Here is an 11,173-nt window from a genome sequence, read left to right as displayed (position 1 = left end):
GAAGAAAGGTCATATGGACACAAGCAGTTGCAGTTGGGAAGAAAGGTCATATGGGCAGCTCATACAAGCAGTGGGCCTACAACAAATACATTGTTCAGCCAATGTTTCCTTCTTATAATTCCCACACAATGAAAGTTATGGGAATTGAACTAGGAATGTCTGTAGACTGAGAACCACAACACTGCTACAACCACAACCTGACTACAATCACTTTTCAATTACTATTTTGGAGGTTAGCTTTCAAAACATGCAAGCTTGCAGGTTTTGAAGGCAATATTTGAACTTATAACAGGACTTGAACTTCATGCAGGAGCCACTGTAAGCCTTTCTGTTTGTTGACTCAAACTATAATACTACAGCCATAATATGTCTCCCTGCATGTAGGCTTTCAAAACATGTATGTTGGGAGGAGACAACAACCTCAACTAGAAAGTACTGTTCCTGTACTGTTCCTGAAGAACAGTGTGGGATCACTAGTTTTATAGGTATTAGTAAGTTTCTAAAGGTCCAAGGGTATTTTTTTAGCAATTAAAAGTGAAAATTGTAGCCAATATGTCCTAAGTAGTTATGCACATACGTGAAATGTGTCCTCTGCACTTTAACAACTAGCAGCCTCAAATCATTAACACATAGTTGATCTGACCTGGAATCGCACCCTGGACATCCAGGACCTCTGGTTTACCACAAACCACTCTGCTATGGCACTCTAATTAAAATAATGTCAAGAAACAAAAGGCAGACTATACTAAGTCAGAGTCAAGCTTTACAAAATGTAAGTTGTTAAAAAAGTCATACTATACTAAGTTATTATTATTAGGTGTTTTACTCAGTCATAAGTTTACAAAATGTACTAAAGTACAGTGAATGTCTGTGCGGTTTGTCTCCATCATTGAAAATAACATGCATGTAAACAGACATAAAACTGCTGTCCTGTGCAGTTAGGGTGAAAAAACAGAACCATTTCACTCCTAATAATAATACTATAGGCAGCTTTCAGCTTCATTCACCCAGTTGGTGTCTGCCCTCAGAGGAGCAGTTAAAAATGTCTTGCTCAGAGACAAACTACCATGATCGGGCGTTGAACCTGTTATCTACGGTTCATTAGTCAGTCACTCTATCCATTCACCTACAGATGTCTCTTTGAACCTAGTTGGACAACATTTTGTTGTGATGGACCCCCCAAATTGACATGTATTTGGCAGTGGACCCCCATGTGAAAAGATGTAGTGTCAGGACCCCCCATGAGAAAAACTTAAAAAAGAATATATTTATTCCAAATTTGTCAAGATGTTGTGGATACTTCGACACCATGTCAGGGATAGGAATTAAACCTATAACCTTCCGTTTCTCAGTCAAGGCTCTTAATCCAGCGAGCCACTGAGTCTCACTGTGGATTGAAGGCCAAACGGTTAATGACATTATGATATTATGCTGTTAAAAACTTTTTTTTTCTTTTTTTGTAATGTGTGTTGTTCGTCAAAGAGGAATGAAGACCATGGCAGAGCAAGGTGTCAAGGTTTGTCCTACAGTAAGTGTCCTAAGTTTTCAAGGCAAGCAGGTGAACTAACATTAATTACATTTATCACAAAGCAATATAATGCTAGCCTGGTAAACACCCCCTCCCTCCGGAAATCTCATGCATTGCATTGCATTTGGTTTCAGGAAGGAGGGTCTGGGATTGCTCACAGAGTAAAGCTGCCCGAACCGCTGCGCATACGAACCAATCAGCGGCTGCTAGGGGCGGGATCATCCAATCACCTGCCTAGTAGCTTGAAAAAATGAAACTCCGTCTGTCATCGATTCTGCGCCCGGAGTCTCGGATGCAAGTACGCTGTGAAACAAAATGTGTGTCCAAGCTTCTTCCATTTGACGGAGTGAGGTTAATATAATGCAGCATAAGATTCACAAATTGTCCACAGAACTCACTTCAATGACGCATAACCAAGGCCTGCTGAGACTCCAGGACCTACTGATAGTTGTATAAGTGTTAAAGGTATTAAAGTATTAGTAGTGAGTATTAGTAGTGTTAAAGGTTTTAAAGATTTAAGGTTTGAAAGGTTTTAAAGGTTCTAAAGTATTAGTAGTGTTAAAGGTTTTGATAGTGTTAGGGTAAAACAGTGATTGCTAGGGTAAACCAGGTGGTTGCTAGGGGGGGTCTAATAGACGGTTGCTAGGGTCTAATAGGCGGTTGCTAGGGTAAAACAGGTGGTTGCTAGGGTAAACCAGGTGGTTGCTAGGGGGGTCTAATAGGCGGTTGCTAGGGTATAATAGGTGGTTGCTAGGCTCTAATATGGTGTTGCTAGGGTCTAATAAGCTAGGGTCCACTGTAGCTAAATGGCATTTCCCCCATTGAAATGAATGGGATTTTTAAGCAATTAAAAGTGAAATATCTGTAAAAGTACAAATTATTTCAAAAATTCAAATGATAGCCGATATGTCCTAAGTAGGCCGAACGTTGTAGAGTTGGAATGGAGTTTGTAGCTAAAAGTATGAAGGACTAGTTAGGGGCCAAAAAAGGGCGGAATATAGTATATAATAAAAATCGTGGCAATAACATTAGTGTGATCGCTAAGGCATCAACTGGGTGAATGAAGCTGAAAGCTGCATTTCCCCCATAGGATCAAATAAGTATTATTATTAGGAGTGAAATGGTTCAGTTTTTTCACCCTAACTGCACAGGACAGCAGTTTTATGTCTGTTTACATGTATGTTATTTTCAGTGATGGAGACAAACCGCACAGACATTCACTGTACTTTAGTACATTTTGTAAACTTATGACTCTGAGTAAAACCTAATAACTTAGTATACTTTTTTAACAATTTAGATTTTGTAAAGCTCGACTCTGACTTAGTATAGTCTGCCTTTTGTTTCATTTCATTTTAATCAAAGTGCGGAGTGGTTAGTGGGTCTGCCTGGTAAACCAGAGGTCCTTAAACCTTTATAACCTTTAAAACCTTAAACCTTTAACACTACTAATGCTTTAAAACCTTTAACACTTATAAAACTATCAATACTCAATACTATCAACATTCTTAGCGATCCCACACTGTTGTACCTCTCTGTGGGTAGCTATGTGAAATAGTTTGTTACAAAATAAATTAGACTATGACTTGCGGTTGCTGTCTTCCACCAGCAGATGGCACTCATAAATCAACACAAATTACAGTGTCTTTGTTAGGGAATTTTAGCAATATGTGTGGACCATCTGTGAAAGAATTTACTACCAATAGCTTTCTTCACCAATGTGTTCTTATAGGTGTCTAGAATCAACTCTCAATTAATGTAAACCCAAATCCTCGTGGAAAATCCTGGAGAGCCAATCAAAGTCAAGGAGCCCAGAGGGCTTGGGGGAAAAATATGAAAAAAAATAAAAGTCTAAAATCAACTTGTGAAGTGTCTAACTAGGGGTTTTGAGGGGTGCTGAATCCATTCCAACCATAAGTTTTGAGTGAAAATGTCTCCCTGGCCATATAATATTGGTATATTGGTTATTGTTAAGCTGTAATGTAAAGCACAGTGTATAATCAACGGTAGGGGATTGGAGTGTTGTTGAATTGATTCTATTCTGAAAAATAAAATAAGAAAATATTGCTAAACACTTGATAAGAGTGTACACCTACTGTGCACATGCTCAGTGGGATACACTGTCTGCATGTGGGGACTTAAGGAGCCCCAAGGGCTTCGGTGAAAAAACCGAAAAGTCTAAAATTAACTCTAACTAGGGGTTTTCAGAGGTGCTGAATCTAAACCAACCATTAGTTTTGAGTAAAAAAACAACTCATTTTCCATAACAACATATTTTATTACATATTACAAGAAAATGTAAAGTAAGAAATGTGCATTATTGATGAAACCTGGTGTCAGTCTTACTCAGCCAACACCTCATCTTCCTCACTCCTTTTCTCGTCTGCCTGGTTGATGTTCTTGCATTCTCCATTACACTTGCCACAAGCAGATATACAATTGACCCCCTGCTTTTTACAGCAGCACCTGCGTGTACTACAGTCTCCCGCACAGTTGTAGCTGATGAATTTCAGTAGATAGTCTGGGGCAATGGGGTCTGTGGTAGGGACTGGTGCATAGCCTTCTCCTCCCAGTTTCCACCCGTAGTCGAGGACATCCAGTGATGGACTTTGTAGCAGTAGCCAGTCTCTGGTTTGGAGATATGCCCGGAGAGAATGCTGTGCTGCAGCTGCTGTAGTCGGGGGCAGTTTCTCTGGTCTGACATTCCCAGCAGCAACATGCTTGCTGAACATCTCAAATCTCAAGTCCCCCAAGTCTTTTGGTGGTTTCCCGTGGTACATGAGTTTGAACAGTTCACAGCCGGCTGTGATGATGGCTTCTTTCTGGGCTTGGATGTCAAGAAAAACGTCCATGGCTGCCTCGGCTTGGTCTGTCTTGCAGAGTTTACTTAGTATAGTTGGTTTGCCAAAACCAAAAATTGCAGACACAGTATCACAGCCCGAGAAGCTGTGTAGGAAGAGCAGATACTTCCTGTATTTCTCTGGGAGGGCCTCTTGGATCTTTTTGCTGCTGTGATGAAGATGGAGTGGTCTGCTTTATGATGAATGAGCATAACCAGGATGTTCGTATCCTCAGCTCCCACCTCAACAGCGGACTCTCTTGCTTCATCTAGAGCTGCCTGGACGATAGAAGTGTCTGCATCATCGGAGCATTGCTGTACACAGATTCCACTACTACTGAATGTCTCAGCAAGTAGCAGGATGAGCTGGGTCTTGTTACTCTTGTTGTCAAGGAACTTTTCTCTAGGAATGATGTTTTGGATGTCTGGACGAATCTGGATGTCACAGCATGCATGCTTTGTACGTCTGACGTGATCATGGTCCTTGGTCGAGTTAACATATCCGTCAAAGACCACAGTGATCCGGAGGTGCTGGCTCCCCATGGCCTTCACAAACCGGAGGTAGTTCTCAGCGATGTCCTTCCAGGTGAGGTTAGCCTCCCACTTGACATTGTGCAGAAGCCAACCACCATCGATCACAAGGCTCGGGCATGGGGGTTGCTCGACAGGTTCCACAAATGCCTTCAGGAACTTTGCTAGGGCAGCCTTGTCTGGCTTTCGCATCTTCTGGTTTCTGTCAAAAAGAGACATCGGTGTTGGCGTCAACTCAAATAGCAGAGCTTCTTTGGTCTTGACTTGGTCTTGACTTAGTATAGTTGGTTTTGGCAAACCAACTATACTAAGTAAACTCTGCAAGAGAGACCAAGCCGAGGCAGCCATGGACGTTTTTCTAGACATCCAAGCCCAGAAAGAAGCCATCATCACAGCCGGCTGTGAACTGTTCAAACTCATGTACCACAGGAAACCACCAAAAGACTTGGGGGACTTGAGATTTGAGATGTTCAGCAAGCATGCTGCTGCTGGGAATGTCAGACCAGAGAAACTGCCCCCGACTACAGCAGCTGCAGCACAGCATTCTCTCCGGGCATATCTCCAAACCAGAGACTGGCTACTGCTACAAAGTCCATCACTGGATGTCCTCGACTACGGGTGGAAACTGGGAGGAGAAGGCTATGCACCAGTCCCTACCACAGACCCCATTGCCCCAGACTATCTACTGAAATTCATCAGCTGCAACTGTGCGGGAGACTGTAGTACACGCAGGTGCTGCTGTAAAAAGCAGGAGGTCAAGTGTATATCTGCTTGTGACAAGTGTAATGGAGAATGCAAGAACAAAACTCAAAACTAATGGTTGGATTAGATTCAGCACCTCTGAAAACCCCTAGTTAGAGTTAATTTTAGACTTTTCGGTTTTTTCACCGAAGCCCTTGGGGCTCCTTAAGTCCCCACATGCAGACAGTGTATCCCACTGAGCATGTGCACAGTAAGTGTACACTCTTATCAAGTGTTTAGCAATATTTTCTTATTTTATTTTTCAGAATAGAATCAATTCAACAACACTCCAATCCCCTACCGTTGATTATACACTGTGCTTTACATTACAGCTTAACAATAACCAATATACCAATATTATACGGCCAGGGAGACATTTTTACTCAAAAATAATGGTTGGAATGAATTCAGCACCCCTCAAAACCCCTAGTTAGACACCTCACAAGTTGATTTTAGACTTTTATTTTTTTTCATATTTTTCCCCCAAGCCCTCTGGGCTCCTTGTCTTTGATTGGCTCTCCAGGATTTTCCACGAGGATTTGGGTTTACATTAATTGAGAGGTGATTCTAGACACCTATAAGAACACATTGGTGAAGAAAGCTATTGGTACTACATTTTTTCACAGATGGTCCACACATATTGCTAAAATTCCCTAACTACAATGTTCCCTTTTTTCTTCCATCCATATAGAGAAACTTTCACAACCCCATCCATCTATGTCTGTTGGCGCAGTGGAGGATATAATGAGAGCAGTTTATTAAATTGCTGTAGGCGAGAGGTGAAAAGCTGCCAGATCCCAATAATGCAAAAATGTCACCATGGTCGCTAATGATGTGTAATTTAATAGAAGCGAGTGCTGATTGGATTTTGTATGCCAATGCCACCACAGTGTCTCGGATTTGTCACATTTGGGTAACATTTCGATCATCTCATTCGTGATCAAATTAGCCTGTTTCCGAGAGCAAAATCCACACTAGAGAATGTTTGTGAACGTGAAATGCCAAAAAAAAACAAGTACAAAGAAAGCTTGAGACCTTTGCTATAGGCTAGTTGTCACATGGGTGTTGTCACACTGGCGGGCTACAGGCTAGCTATGTCCAGAGCCAGATGTCTCTATCCAAGAAACAATCTCAGTTGTAGGCCTATTATGTGCAACTGTTTTATGGTTGTTGTGTGTGTGTGTCCCTCTTTTCTTCCTTTTCTATGTATTAATACATTCAACATATCTTGCCTGCATGGGACATTCTGCCAGACACAAATGATCTGTCCTGGAACTGTTACAGTGAATCACACACACACACACACACACACACACACACACACACACACACACACACACACACACACACACACACACACACACACACACACACACACACACACACACACACACACACACACACACACACACACACACACGGGGGAAACTTTAACACAGGCAGATAGGGGAAAACAATAAACACAAATAACAGAAATTCCTCCCGGATTGGGGTATTTCAATAACTTCCAGTTCTCTAGTCCATGAAGTGGCAGTGCCCTATGGTGCCTGGGGAAGAGAGTAGAAACTACAATTAGTCTTATTCAGTCTTAACAAGCCATATAAGGAGTGTGTTTTTGCTTACCGCTCGAGCCTGCGTCCATTCACCAAGGGAGTGAGCTTCATCTGAGGAGATGTTCAGCAAAGATTTATAGGGCTGGGCTGATCACACCAGGCTGTCACCACTCTAGCAATCAGACCTGAGGTGTCATCATATCAAGTTGAGTGAGGATGAAAACAGGCACATACATACCTTCCTTCCACTACTTGCCCCAGTGCTCTGCACTGTCTTTGGTGCTGAAACCTCTCCTCAGCCCTCTGCTCGCCTTGGTGGAGACGCCAGTTAGCTCGCGGGCCCCAAGCGACACTCCACAATATATATATACTGTCCTCATGTTTTTGGTTAGTTCTGTACATAAAACATTACATGAAAAGTGTACAATATGCCTTTGGGTAAGTGATATTTTTTGGTTAAAACAAAAAGTATTTTGTTAAAAGGTTAAAGCACTATATTCTGATAGTAATCATTACTATAGAGTGTTTGTTCAGTAACAGGAGTCTCCCCGTCTCTCCAGCTCTTTAATAAACAGAAAATACATTTTCCGGTAGGTGTCAAAATCTCAGCCAATCAGGAAATAGCACCCATTTTTAAGCTTCATTTTTATAGTGTTCCAGTTCCAATTTTGCCTGCTCATTTCTTAGTGTCATCACTTCCAATTTCACTTGTTTAATCTATATCCTGATTGAGTTCTCTATCCTGATTGGATAAAATTGGAAATGAAACTGAAACTGAAACGAAAATGCATTTTCTGTTTTATAAAGAGCTGGAGAGACAAGGAGACTCCTTTTACTGAACAAACACACTATAGCAATGAGTACTATCAGAATATAGAGCTATTTAACACTTATTTTAACAAAAGAAAATCACTTACCCTACCTTTAAGCATGTGAGTTTGAGTGACATCATTTGACCAAGATGATACCGGATACACGGATTAAGGGTGAGTTTTCTCATTAAATTAGATAATTGTAAGCTTGCATATTTGGTTTTTAAGGAGGACAAGCTAAAGCGCCAGGCCCTGTCATGCCAAAATGTCTAAAAAGGTTACTGTATGTCCTTGCTAGCATGCTACAGTTTTATCCATGTGTCCAACCATAAGCTGAGAAATGTTAAATGGCCATTGGCCAACTGTCTGGCCTGTCAGGCCCCTATCACAGCAATGTGTGGGCCTGACAGCCCTTTGACAGGGCCTTACAAATGAATGACATTGTTTTATATTACCTTTATTGGATACGCTAGGCTAGCCAGGAGAAGTGTGTGTGTGTGTGTGTGTGTGTGTGTGTGTGTGTGTGTGTGTGTGTCTGTGTGTGTGTGACAGCTCAACACATTTCTGAGTGATGGATGCTATCTGAGAACTGTAATGACATGGACATTTAAAGATAAAGGATAGGACGTTTAAAAGTGCTTTGGATAGTGTGCTTTAAAAGGGCTACCTAGCTGTTGCAGTAGAGGTGCTCAGTATACAGTGTGTATACAGTATATGTGGCTGCCATAGTATATTGTAATTGTGGTTATGTTTCCGTTCTTCATAGTTATATGATTTATTGTTGCTTGAACTTGGGTTAATGTTGTACCGGAAGTATTTAATTGTCTTGATTGTGCCGGAACGCTTATGTGGTGTGGTTTCATGGAGACCCACAAGTGTGCAACACTTCCGCTCATTGGCTGAGCGTTTGAACATGTCACGGGACGGAGAAAGGTTAGTTTATTTCTGGATAATGTGTTATCTTTAAGTCAACATTATTGGATTAATTTGTATTGATTTATTGCAGTTGTACAGTATGTTCACTATGTTGCTGTCTGTTCCTGGGTGGACTCGTTCTCATTCCCTTTGGGTTGTGTGCAGCCAGCAAGGTGTGTTTGTGTTTTCTTTTGTTGTACAATGTTTATGCTTTGTTCTATTATGCCTTATGTTCCATTATTTATGTTTATTTATTTTAACAGTTTGACGTTGGATGGTTTGTGCCTGCAAGAGTTGCATAATACATCCACCAGCATGAGAAAGAACAAGCTGACTAGTTCTTTGGACCACTGAAGGGAGTGATAGTGTTGATATCTTTCTTTGCCATTCCTCGACATGTTTCTCTTTGCTGTTTGGTTCATTTTCTTCTTGCTCACACGTCACACCCACTCTTCCTTTTCTTTTTCTCTTTCTGGAAATTAAAACAATGGAGCTTCCACTCAAACAAATGTCACCCACTTCTTTACACCAGTAAACCTGTGATATGTGAGTGTGACAATAAAGTTGATTCCGATTCAGAGGATCCAGGTGCACACAGACATACAGGCGGGGTACTGGGTTCTCCAGCACACCACTCATCTTGTTGGGTAAATGGCTTTCTAAAGTTTTCAAAGGAACTGTGAGAACAGAATAATTTCCTTGGGGATTTCAAATGAGCTCCAACAAACATGGGGTAAATAAGATGATGTTTACCACTGCAAGATGCTTGCCACTGCTCTTGTACCCTAGTGGTAGAGCCTTCATCCTACTCCTTAACTTGCCGCTGACAGGCACCACCCCCAGCCCATAGGAGTACATGCACCAACAAATATTACCCACCCCGCCCAGCCTCCCTACCGCGGCCCGAATGCTCGGCCAAACCAGATGCACCACAGTGGATTTGAACCCCTAGACTCTGCGGCGGTGGGCAGGTACTTCATCCCTGCACCACCCAAGTGCCTGTTCTCTGTTTCAGACTGCGATGCTGCTATGACAACGGAATTTCCCTCGCGGGATCAATAAATGCCCCAGCAATATCAGGACAGGATATCATTATCTACCTGCCACAATTGATCCACATCACGCTTTAGCTCGGTATTGGGGCTATAGTTGTTGAGGTGAATATTAGATACTATGTTGTGTCCTGGTCCAAGTAGCAATGTAGTGCCCGGCCAAGTCTAATGTTTACTGCTGCAGATGGCCTTGTTGAACAGATTCGACAGGCGTTATGTAGTGGGAATGATCAAACACGGTCCATGTACTTTTTGATAGTTCGTTTTTGAGGATGTATCTACTGTATCTCTGTTATACGATCATATAAAGAAGAGAACACAATATAAAACTGAATAACATTAATACTTAAATGTTGCATATGCCCTCGTTGGTCCCAGACGAACAGGTTTGACGGGCGTTATAGGATGGGGATTATAAATTCCAATGAGGATCTCTGTTATACGATCATATAAAAAGAACAAAATATAAAACTGAATAACATTATTTAAATGTGTTCACTTAGACTTATATATATATATAAGTGGATCTAGAGGAAAATGAGCACCATGAATACTTTATCGGGGGATCTTTCGATCATTGAAGTGAACAGTTGTGAATTTAATCACAATAATGTTGTACTGTATGTGGATGTAGCCTCTACTTAGCAATTTTCTTGGCAGAGATCCAGAATTAGATCAACACCTTTTAAAGGATGGTTTTAATTCAACTTATTTAAATGTGCAAATATGTAGTTAACTAGTTTTTAGTAATTTTGTGGTGTTTTCCAATTATGTTTAGTTTATATCCGATTATTCTACTTGCTTTCTTTTATTGTCTCTGTCATAGGAAAAAAGGAATAAAACCCCCCAAAGGGGTGATGCACGTGTGTGTGTGTGTGTGTGTGTGTGTGTGCGTGTGCGTGTGCGTGTGCGTGTGCGTGTGCGTGTGCGTGCGCGTGTGTGGGGGAACAGAGTGAGAGGGTGCACGCATGTGTACTGTATTAAGTGCACATTATACATCATGTATTGTTAAAAGGCATTTCCCCCCAGTAGTTTACAAGTAGTCACAGCTACAGCCAAATTATATACATTTAGTCCACCATTATACATTCTACAGAGTTCTTTGAACATGTTGCTGGAGTGGCTCGCTACATCAGTCTACACATCCCATCCCAGGCGTACCTCCTATGATGCAACTCATCATTCAATACGCCTACACTGACTCC

The sequence above is a fragment of the Gymnoscopelus braueri genome (assembly GCF_963280865.1).
Source record: "Gymnoscopelus braueri genome assembly, chromosome: 11".
NCBI classification, from domain to species: domain Eukaryota; kingdom Metazoa; phylum Chordata; class Actinopteri; order Myctophiformes; family Myctophidae; genus Gymnoscopelus; species Gymnoscopelus braueri.
This window is presented reverse-complemented; position numbering follows the sequence as displayed.